This window comes from Oncorhynchus kisutch, linkage group LG9, assembly GCF_002021735.2.
Source record: "Oncorhynchus kisutch isolate 150728-3 linkage group LG9, Okis_V2, whole genome shotgun sequence".
Classification (NCBI taxonomy): Eukaryota; Metazoa; Chordata; class Actinopteri; order Salmoniformes; family Salmonidae; genus Oncorhynchus; species Oncorhynchus kisutch.
The window spans coordinates 5,317,000-5,326,755 of NC_034182.2; the positions used below are offsets into that span (position 1 = coordinate 5,317,000).

A 9,756-nucleotide genomic window follows, 5' to 3' on the forward strand; every position below is an offset into this window, starting at 1 on the left:
ATATCCACAGTTAAACAAGCCCTATATCAACTTTTTGGAGAAATGTCCTCTGGTCTGATGAAACAAAAATAGAATTGTTTGGCCATAATGACCATCGTTATGTTTGGAGGAAAAAGGGGTTGGCTTGCAAGCCAAAGAACACCATCACAACCGTGAAGCACGGGTTGGCAGTATCACATTGTGGGGGTGGCAGCATCATGTTGTGGGGGTGCTTTGCTGCAGGTGCGACTGGTGCACTTCACAAAATAGTTGGCATCATGAGGGAGGAAAATGATGTGGTTATATTGAAGCAACATCTCAAGACATCAGTCAGGAAGTTAAAGCTTGGTCGCAAATGGGTCTTCCAAATGGACAATGACCCCAAGCACACATCCAAAGTTGTTGCAAAATGGCTTAAGGACAACAAAGTCAAGGTATTGGATTGGCCATCACAAAGCCCTGACCTCAATCCTATAGAAAATGTGTGGGCAGAACTGAAAACTGTGTGTGTGGAACAGGAGGCCTACAAACCTGACTCAGTTACACCAGCTCTGTCAGGAGGAATGGGCCAAAATTCACCCAACTTATTGTAGGAAGCTTGTGGAAGGCTACCCAAACCATTTGACCCAAGTTAAACAATTTAAAGGCAATGCTACCAAATACTAATTGAGTGTATGTAAACATCTGACACACATTTCACATTCTTAAAATAAAGTGGTGATCCTAACTAGCCTAAGAGAGGGAATTTCTACTCGGATTAAATGTTAGGGATTTTGAAAAACTGAGTTTAAAAGTATTTGGCTAAGGTGTATGTAAAACGTCCGACTTCAACTGTATCTCATTTGCCAGTTAGCTTGGCCCCTCAATAAAAAAAGATTGTATGCAGGATGATGAAATGTTGTTGTTCATTAGTTTTGACTACTGTGAATCCATTCAATTGTTTTGAATTGTCACTTCATGCGCTTCTTCATTCCATTGTTGTGGCTCAAATAGGAAACAGACATCTCCAATATAGACGGTGCACTTCTACAGGCCTCATTAAACACACCGTTTCCAGCCTGTCTACAGTCATTGGGTCCACAGGACTAACTGCATTGGAACTGCAATTGTTTTCAGCACAGCGCACTCTGTAAATATGAATAGAAACGTTGCACAACAACATTCGTAGGCTAAACAGATTGAGCCTCGTTAAAAAGAGCTGTTTGTTTTTATGTTTTGCTATTGCACCAATGACAATGGCCTGAAGAACTTCCACATGAAGGGAAGGATCTTGACCTTCACCCACTTGAGTTCAGTGTGAGTGAGTCACTTTCAAACTCATCACAATATCCTTTGTACATGCAGTACATTCAGGGTCTGAGACAGAACTGGAGCAAAACCACAAAACAAAGATATCCATGCCTCTCATCCACCCTTTCTCTATGCATCAGCAGTGCCAGTGATTGCATTGTCAGGAAATGTTGAATGTGGTGTGCCCTGGGTCTGTATTATAGTAAAGGCCTCATTGATCATGTAATCTCTGCCTTATCTCCCCAGGTCTAACAGAGATCAAGGAGCCCTGAGTCCCGTAGACCTTGTTAAATACTGAGCCTTGTATCAGGATTTAGCCTTAAACCAGACTAATTAGACTATCAGAGCCAGGCCTTATAACAGAGGAATACCACAGGACCAAGCCCAGCAAAGCCAGAAATAAGCCATCACTAACAAAATAGAGAAGATCGATAGGCTAGAATTCAATGCGAACAAATAGTGTTTCAAAGTGCAACAAACCATTTCAGCTTCATGCTCACCAGTGAGCCAGTTGTTTGAATGAGGAGTTTAATGCTCCCAACATCACATTGGTTGACTGTGGGCATACTGTACTGAATGTAGCACCATGGTAACACAGCTAGTCAAATGAGAGCTCCTCCCTCCACCAATCCCTCCTTGCATGAAACCAACCCTCAACATGCAGGCAATATCTCATTGTTCACTATGTACTATGTTCACTCTCTCCTCTACAACAAACTCTTTTAAACAGCAATGTTCTAGTGGTGGTGGTAGCCAAATACATTACTGATACAAATGTATTGGTATTCAATGCTTAGCTATAAACTATATACACACAAAATAATGTGAACACCCCTTCAAATTAGTGTATTTGGCTATTTCAGCCACCCCCATTGCTGACAGGTGTATAAAATCGAGCACACTGCCATGCAATCTCCATAGACAAACATTGGCAGTAGAATGGCCTAACTGAAGAGCTCAGTGACTTTCAACATGGCACCTTCATAGGATGCCACCTTTCCAACAAGTCAGTTAGTCAAATTTCTGCTCTTCTAGAGCTGCCCTGGTCAACTGTAAGTGCTGTTATTGTGAAGTGTAAACGTCTAGGAGGAACAACGGCTCAGCCAAGAAGTGTTAGACCACACAAGCTCACAGAACGGAATCGCCGAGTGCTGAAGCTCATAGTGCATAGAAATCATCTATCCTCGGTTGCAGCAATCACTGCCGAGTTCAAAACTACCTCTGGAATGTCATCACAAGAACTGTTCGTCGGGAGATTCATGAAATGGGTTTTCCATGGCCGAGCAGCCGCACACAAGCCTACGATCACCATGCACAATGCCAAGTGTCGGCTGGACTGGTGTAAAGCGTGCCGCTGTTGGACTCTGAAGCAGTGGAAACGCGTTCTCTGGAGTGATGAATCACGCTTCACCATCTGGCAGTCTGACAGACTAACCTGGGCAGATGCCAGGAGAATGCTATCTGCCCCAATGCAGAGTTTCAACAGTAAAGTTTGGTGGAGGAGGAATAATGGTGAGGCAGTGTTTCATGGTTAGTTTCAGTGAAGGGAAATCTTAACTTTTAGACAATTCTGTGCTTCCAACTTTGTGGGAACAGTTTGAGGAAGACCCTTTCCTGTTTCAGCATGACAATGCCCCCGTGCTCAAATCGAAGTTAATACAGAAATGGTTTGTCAAGATTGATGTGGAAGAAGTTGACTGGACTGCACAGAGCCCTGACCTCAACCCCATCGAACACCTTTGGGTTGAATTGGAAAGCTGACTGTGAGCCAGGCCCAATCTCCAAACATCAGTGCCCAACCTCACTAATGCTCTTGTGGCTGACTGGAAGCCGCCTTTATTTTGTGGCCGGCATTGAGGGCGCAGTATGGGTGGCACTGTACTATCCCCCGTTAGAAACGATAGTGGATGCAAGTCCATGCAGAAATGTTCCAACATCTAGTGGAAAGCCTTCCCAGAAGAGTGGAGGCTGTTATAGCAGCAAAGGGGGGACCAACTCTATATTAAAGCCCTTCACTTTGGAACTAGATGTTTGACGAGTCCACATACTTTTGGTCACGTAGTGTATTTCATGAGAGTTGGCCCTATGGCAAGGTTACAGGTGCTAGCAGTGAGATTACATTGATTGGTTGTTGTTTAAAGGATCTCAGAGGGGGAAGATCAGGGAGGGTAGCTGGCCCAGGAGCTAAACAAGAGCAGAGAAAACCACAGACAGTAGCGTTCTCTTTGATCTGTCCAGGGGCTATCACACCGCCCTCTCTGAGCCCCGTTGTCTGTTTGAATTAGAGGTGTGAGAAATGCAACTGAATTCATGCCCCGGAAATAAGATGATAAAACATATCAAAGGCATGTTTCCAATAGTCGTCCCTATCTGGACCAGGTAATAAACATCATTTGGACAGTATAGAGTTCTGTTCCACATATACACACGGTTGCACTAGGTATGTCATCACTATTCTCCCACTCTCCTCCACTGTGAATCTGATCTTGGGACGACTTGCTGCCTGAACACAACATGATTTATCCGGCTACACTACACATCCCTGGGGACCTCTTGCACTAGTGATGTATCTGGTCCATGCAGAATGGTTAGCCAACTACAACCTGCTCTGTGATCCTCTGTCTTTGTCATTGGTTTGGATGTTAAAAGGTGCGCTGATTCTTCACACTCAAGGAATCTAAAATGCATTGCTTTTTATAGGTGGCTATAAAAGCTTCTTTAGATGAAAATAACAGCCCATTCCACCTCTCAGACAGGCTCACTCAGACACCCTCATATCTGTACAGGGCCGGCTGTACAGTGGCCCCACCTCTTGACAGCTGAGTGAAAAATATATGTTTTAAAGGGAATTTCTGCAATTCTACACATTTTGCCATGGGGTGGAGAGAACAGTTTTTCGTTTTGAAGCTACTGTAATTTCATGCAATTCGACACATTTTGCCATGACTTACTGCTCATGTCGCTTATGCCTGGAGCCGGTCCTGTATCTGTACCATCTAGCCAGCCGACGTGAGTGTTTCTGAGGCTACTGTGAAGTTGCTTTTGCCTTTGACATGGACAACCGAATCAGCTGCAGACAGTGAAAGGTGAGAGGGACGTCAGGTCCTGATATTGGAAGCATTCATCATTGGCCAACGCCGAGACACAGGTCACTTCATGAGCATGTCATTGATCGGTGCACTTCCTTTCAGAGCAACCTGCTGCCAAGCGGCCGCACAATGTCGAATCATAACAGAGACTATTTTTAACCGCCTGTTTTGCTCCGACTACAGCGCCCTCCCCCTCCTCCCTCTCACCTCCTCTTCCCCCTTCTCCTCCTCAATCCCCGGCTCTCATTAACAACAGTTGTTTAAAATAAAGAGCTCTGAGCAAACACCAAGTCATCCTGCCAGCTGCCCTTTCTGACCCAGAAGCCTTGGGGTTTGAAAAGGCAAACCCAAAATAACCAGGGCTGAATCAAAAGGTTAGGGCTGGTTGCACATCAGGCTCGGGGCAGCAGCCTCCTAGTCCTCATCATTATTGGCGATTTAACGAGGATGATTAAACATGATGCTACCTCCGGCGACAGAGGGGATGCTTGAATTATTTAAGGTCAACATCTGCCCCTCCCTCTCTGGTTGGGTGGTTGTTGCTCTCACGAACATTGTCTTGTTAGAGTTTCTCGAGGCCTTATTGGATTATTGGCCTAATTGGCCTTATTGTGGGGGCAGGTAGCAAAGCGTTGGGCCTGTAACCAAAAGGATGCTGGTTCAAATCCCAGAGCAGACTAGGTGAAACAAATCTGTCAATGTGCCCTTGAGCACGACACTTAACCATAATTGCTCCTGTAAGTCGCTCTGGATAAGAGTGTCTGCTAAATGACTCAAATATAAATGTAAACGGATGGGAAAACCATGTCACACAGATCTACCCCAACGGCGTTTCCTGTATTCCCATATGACCGGTGAATGACAGAAGTATTCTCTGCCTGTTGTGTTTCAATAAGTCATCACAATAACACAGGGCACAGGGCGTCCACCAGCTAGAGACCAGCCCCATCTTCCCCTATCACATCTGATTCAGTTAGTGGTTATGAAACGAAGCGTCTGCAAAGCTCTCCCAGACAGTATGTAAACAACAAGTTGCTGTCTGGGGAAATGAGCTGGGGAGGTAATTGTGATTTGGGAGAGGTGGCGGGAGGGAGGGCAGGAGGGAGAGTTGCTTCCCTTCCCTTCCCGCTGCTATCACCTGGCAACAGTTTGACATGGGCACCTCCCGGCTAATATATTCACAGCAACCGAGGGAGGCTGGGGCTGAGAGTCTCAATTGCATGAGCCCAGGGCTACAGCTGAGCAAACCCGCTCGGTAGTCTCTCTCGGGTGGACTCTCATAGCAACGGGCTTATCCACACCACCTGAGATACGAGGTAATAATGGGCGGGCGGGGAAACAGGCGACCTGTGCCCACGCCTTGTTTGTCAGAGAGAGAGAGGAACAGTACAATAACTAGGGATATGCTTGACATGTTTCACACTGGGCTCAGTACATGGGGATATCACAGTACCTGTGTTCACTGTTGCAAAGGCCCCATGTTAGTGGACCTGACGCCACCTGAGAGTGGTGATAAGAAGCTATCCTATTGGGGGTTTCCAACAATCACGACAATGACAGACGTTTGCAGCTCGAGGGCTCGCAACAGCTTTTCAATCTTATCAACAGCCATAGACTGCTGTGCAAAGAAGATACTGAATGTATATTAGGTTCATCCCACACACCTGTGCAGAAACAGGAAGCAGCACAACTAAGGGGTTAAAGGATTGAGATCAACGCCTGGCTCCCTGTTCCAAATGTCATTATAGCTCTTTTCCGAATCAATGGTGTGCTCCGTTCCTCCCTAAGCAAGTCATGCCAAAGATAAACCCTTCACGTGACGGATGGAGGAGGAAAAGACGGAGCCACAGCCGGGCCATTTCATCTGATGGTGAGAGAGATTCGTTTCTCCAGGATGAAAGCAGCTGCTCGTCTTCCACCCCCTTCCCTCCTCCTCATCCCTCCATCCATCCACCCAGACATCAACACAGTGGTCTCTGTTTCCCAACCAGAGCCGTGCCTCCAGCTACTCACCTCTCTGCTTATATCACCTCATCTCAACCTGTACACACTGCCATCTCCTAATAACCACGGCAACACCTCGCCCGCTGGGGCGCAGCCACACAGAAATGGGCGCCAAAAATGGTGCCACGCCAAAGCGGTGGGAGTTGTCAGAGAGTAGACTTCCCCTGCCCCTCTCCCTCCACTCTTCTTCTCAATATCAATCAGATAGCAATCACACTCACCCAAACAAACACAGCCCCTCCCCCACCTCCAAGCTACTCATGCCCATAACTTTTGCGGTACCCCAGAGAGGGAATGTCTCATTTTACCTGGCACAGCATGCTGTCAGCTCCCGATCTGTCCGTCCGGATGTGGAGAAGATCTCATCTGGAGGGAACGAGGGAGTCTCTGGGAGAGAGAGAGAGAGAGAGAGAGGAGGAGTCTCAGACAAGAGGAGGAGGAGAGCAGAGAGGAGCCTCCTGCTGCTAATGCTGATGCTGTCACCGTCTGCCGCCTTTATTTTGTGGCCAGAGTTGAGGGAGCAGTACGGGTGGCGCTCTATTATCCCCCGTTAGAAACGACAGTGGATGCAGCGAGTGCTGGGCTGAGAGAGAGAGGGAGAGAGTGAGGAGGTGGAGAAAGAGAGAGAAGGGAGAGACTGGGCTGTTTAAGCGGACCGTCGTCACGCGGCAGTTCCTTCGGAATCCCTCAAGTGAGAGGGGCGCTACATCACAGAGTCCTTGGCTGTGATTGGTTGAGCCGAGGGGAGATGCTAGGGACGGGGGATCTGTCGTGCTCTGCTCTGGCAGTTGTGAAGTAAGATGACCCTCTCAGCACACATAACATCCCCTCCTGTGTCTGAGCCCAACATCGCAGGGCACACCATCAATGACAAGCAAGGACACTCCCAAAAATTCCCCCTTTGGGAGCTGTGTGAGTGTGTGTCTGTGCGTGTGTGTGTGTGTGTGTCTGTGCGTGCGTGCGTGTGTGTGTGTGCGTGTGTGTCTGTGCGTGTGCGCGAAGGGTGAGTGGTTTCTGTATGCATGGAAATTCACACACACACACACACACACACACACACACACACACACACACACACACACACAGGTCCCATCAGATCATGCCCATGAAGGAGACATGATTTCCCCAGAGAGGAAGGGTGGGCTCATCCATAGAGGAGCTTGAAAAACACTGCAAGGCAATCTTTCATTAAAAAGATGAATGGGTCATGACTCTGACCCAGACACTCCATATTCATTTTGAAACAGCCTGGAAGGAGATCAGCAACACCATCTAATAAGTGCTATCCTCTGGTCTGCTCTGTATCCTTCAGGAAAGTTATTTGATGAGGATGTGTAACACTGGGCACCATGATAACATTGCTGAAAGTATATATTTTTACAGGAAATTGCATACAATACCTCACTACATGGACGTTGTGGATCCTTACGTTTATAGGTAGATGGAATTCACGAAGGAAATATACAGTAGTTCACCATTCAAGAAAGTGTTCCTCTGTGCCTCAAATCAAAATCTCTGAAATACCAGTAAGGAATCAATAGGGGATTGAATGAGGAGCAGGGCTGGCTGGGCTGAAAGGTCATGATGGAGGGCTAAGCAGCAGAGCGTTCTGACTCCTTTCATGTTCCCACACACACAGTGTCAAACACAGCCTTGGGGCATTCTGGGAGTGAAAAGGGGCTAATCTCAATCTGGAGATGTCATATTGAAAAGAAAATAACAATCACTATGAACAGCACGAGTAAAATCATTTCATTTCCATACATGTTCTATGCATTATCAAAAGGGCTCTAGTTGAAATTCAGAAGACAGAGGGGCAAACCAAGTTGTCATTTCTTCACCTCAGAGTGAGAACCACAAAATCACCTCGCCAGTCCTGAGTGGACGGGGTTCAACACGATTCTTTAAACATTTTGGACAACTCTTATGTTCCGGTATAATTCAAAAATTCTCATCTTTCTCGCCATGAGTTCTTACATATGTGCATCACCGCACCAGAAACGTGGTGGTGTTTTGAGAGAAATACATTTTGCCTATGGTTATGCTATAATGAGAATTTACAGTTTAAGCATGTTGACAAGAACAACCCCTCCACTCTATCAATTCCTCCCTATTGATATAATGACATCATTCCCTCATCACAGAGTAACATAGTTCATTGATCATTCTCGTGGTTCCGGCAGGGTGTGCAGACACATAAACAACATGCATCAAGAGGTGTTAGTCATTTCCACCTGACGGTGTGCTGATCAGAAGTAGCTTCTGTCTGTGTCTTTGTGTGTCCCCCCTCTGGCGTGGCGTGGGGGAGAGTGAGTCATCCAGGAGGAGAGGAAAACAAAATAACTCAAATCACTATGAACACCACGAGTAAAATCATTTCACTTCTATTACTTTGCCATGTTTTATTCATTCAAAACATCTCTAGTTGAAATTCGAAGTATAAGGGGGCAAACCAAGTAGTATTTTCCACACAGAACTAGCCTGAGAGGGTGAATGGGCATCATGTTTAATAACGTAGTTGACCCTTTTAGGATTTACTTTGACATCGGCCCCTGCCAACAAATATGTTACATACAGTATACATGTAGATACACTGTGCATCTTCAGTTAGAAGCCGTTAGACGCCTGGTGGTGTCTCTGAACAACTGCTTTCGTCGTACAGATAGTCATCACAAATACCTACAGTACACTCTCAGGAAACAGTCTCTGTGAACTCTGTGATGGGGGAGTACCATTGGAAGTCCTCTCTAACTAACTTTGGTGTGTAGCACCAACAGCTGCCTGGTCAGTGGCTATAACAACATGATGACAAAAGCTAGTCGTTCAGAATGGTAAAGATCAGTCACCATTTTGGTATGGGTGACCTTGGCAATGACAGCTTGAACCCCGCCTCCATACAAATGTCAATTTGATTTCCTTTGCCTTTCAGTCTATATCTTTACTCTACATAATAAGGTCATTTACATGAATACAGGCACATGACTATATCTATTAGATTTTACAATGCACATCGACATAACTGATGTATGAATTCAACTAGAAATCAAGCTTCCCCCGGTCTAATTCATTCACAAAAGGCAATGAACATTTTCATATGCAAGCCCCATTACATCCAGTAATTGCCCGATGTCCAATTTCCTCAAAAGACACCCGTTCGAGAATCACGATTTACAACCATGATTCCCAAATTCCAAAGCTTCTCTCTGTAGGTGAGTCACCAAGCTCCCTGCTGAGCTATCCCCACCTCCCACACTCCAAGGTCATCCTCCTACCACACACCACAGTTACACAGAGCCATTAGTCGAGAAACATTAGAATATTCATACGTACATGTAATTGCCTTGGAACTTTGTGGCCATTCAAATTCCTCATCTCAAACTGAGTTTACTGAACT

At 46.1% G+C, this 9,756-nt stretch overlaps 1 protein-coding gene across 2 annotated transcripts in view; it reads right to left on the reverse strand.

Moving 5' to 3' along the window:
* Positions 1-6,995, reverse strand: part of LOC109896628 (synaptotagmin-1) — a 219,590-nt gene extending 212,595 nt beyond the window's left edge. Inside the window, exon 1 of one of the 2 annotated variants that reach the window (XM_031831610.1) lies at positions 6,671-6,995. The gene's annotated coding sequence lies outside the window, so the exon portion shown is untranslated. The remainder of the gene's footprint in view (positions 1-6,670) is intronic. The other variant, XM_031831605.1, reaches the window with a different exon arrangement.
* Positions 6,996-9,756: the final 2,761 nt, after the last annotated feature.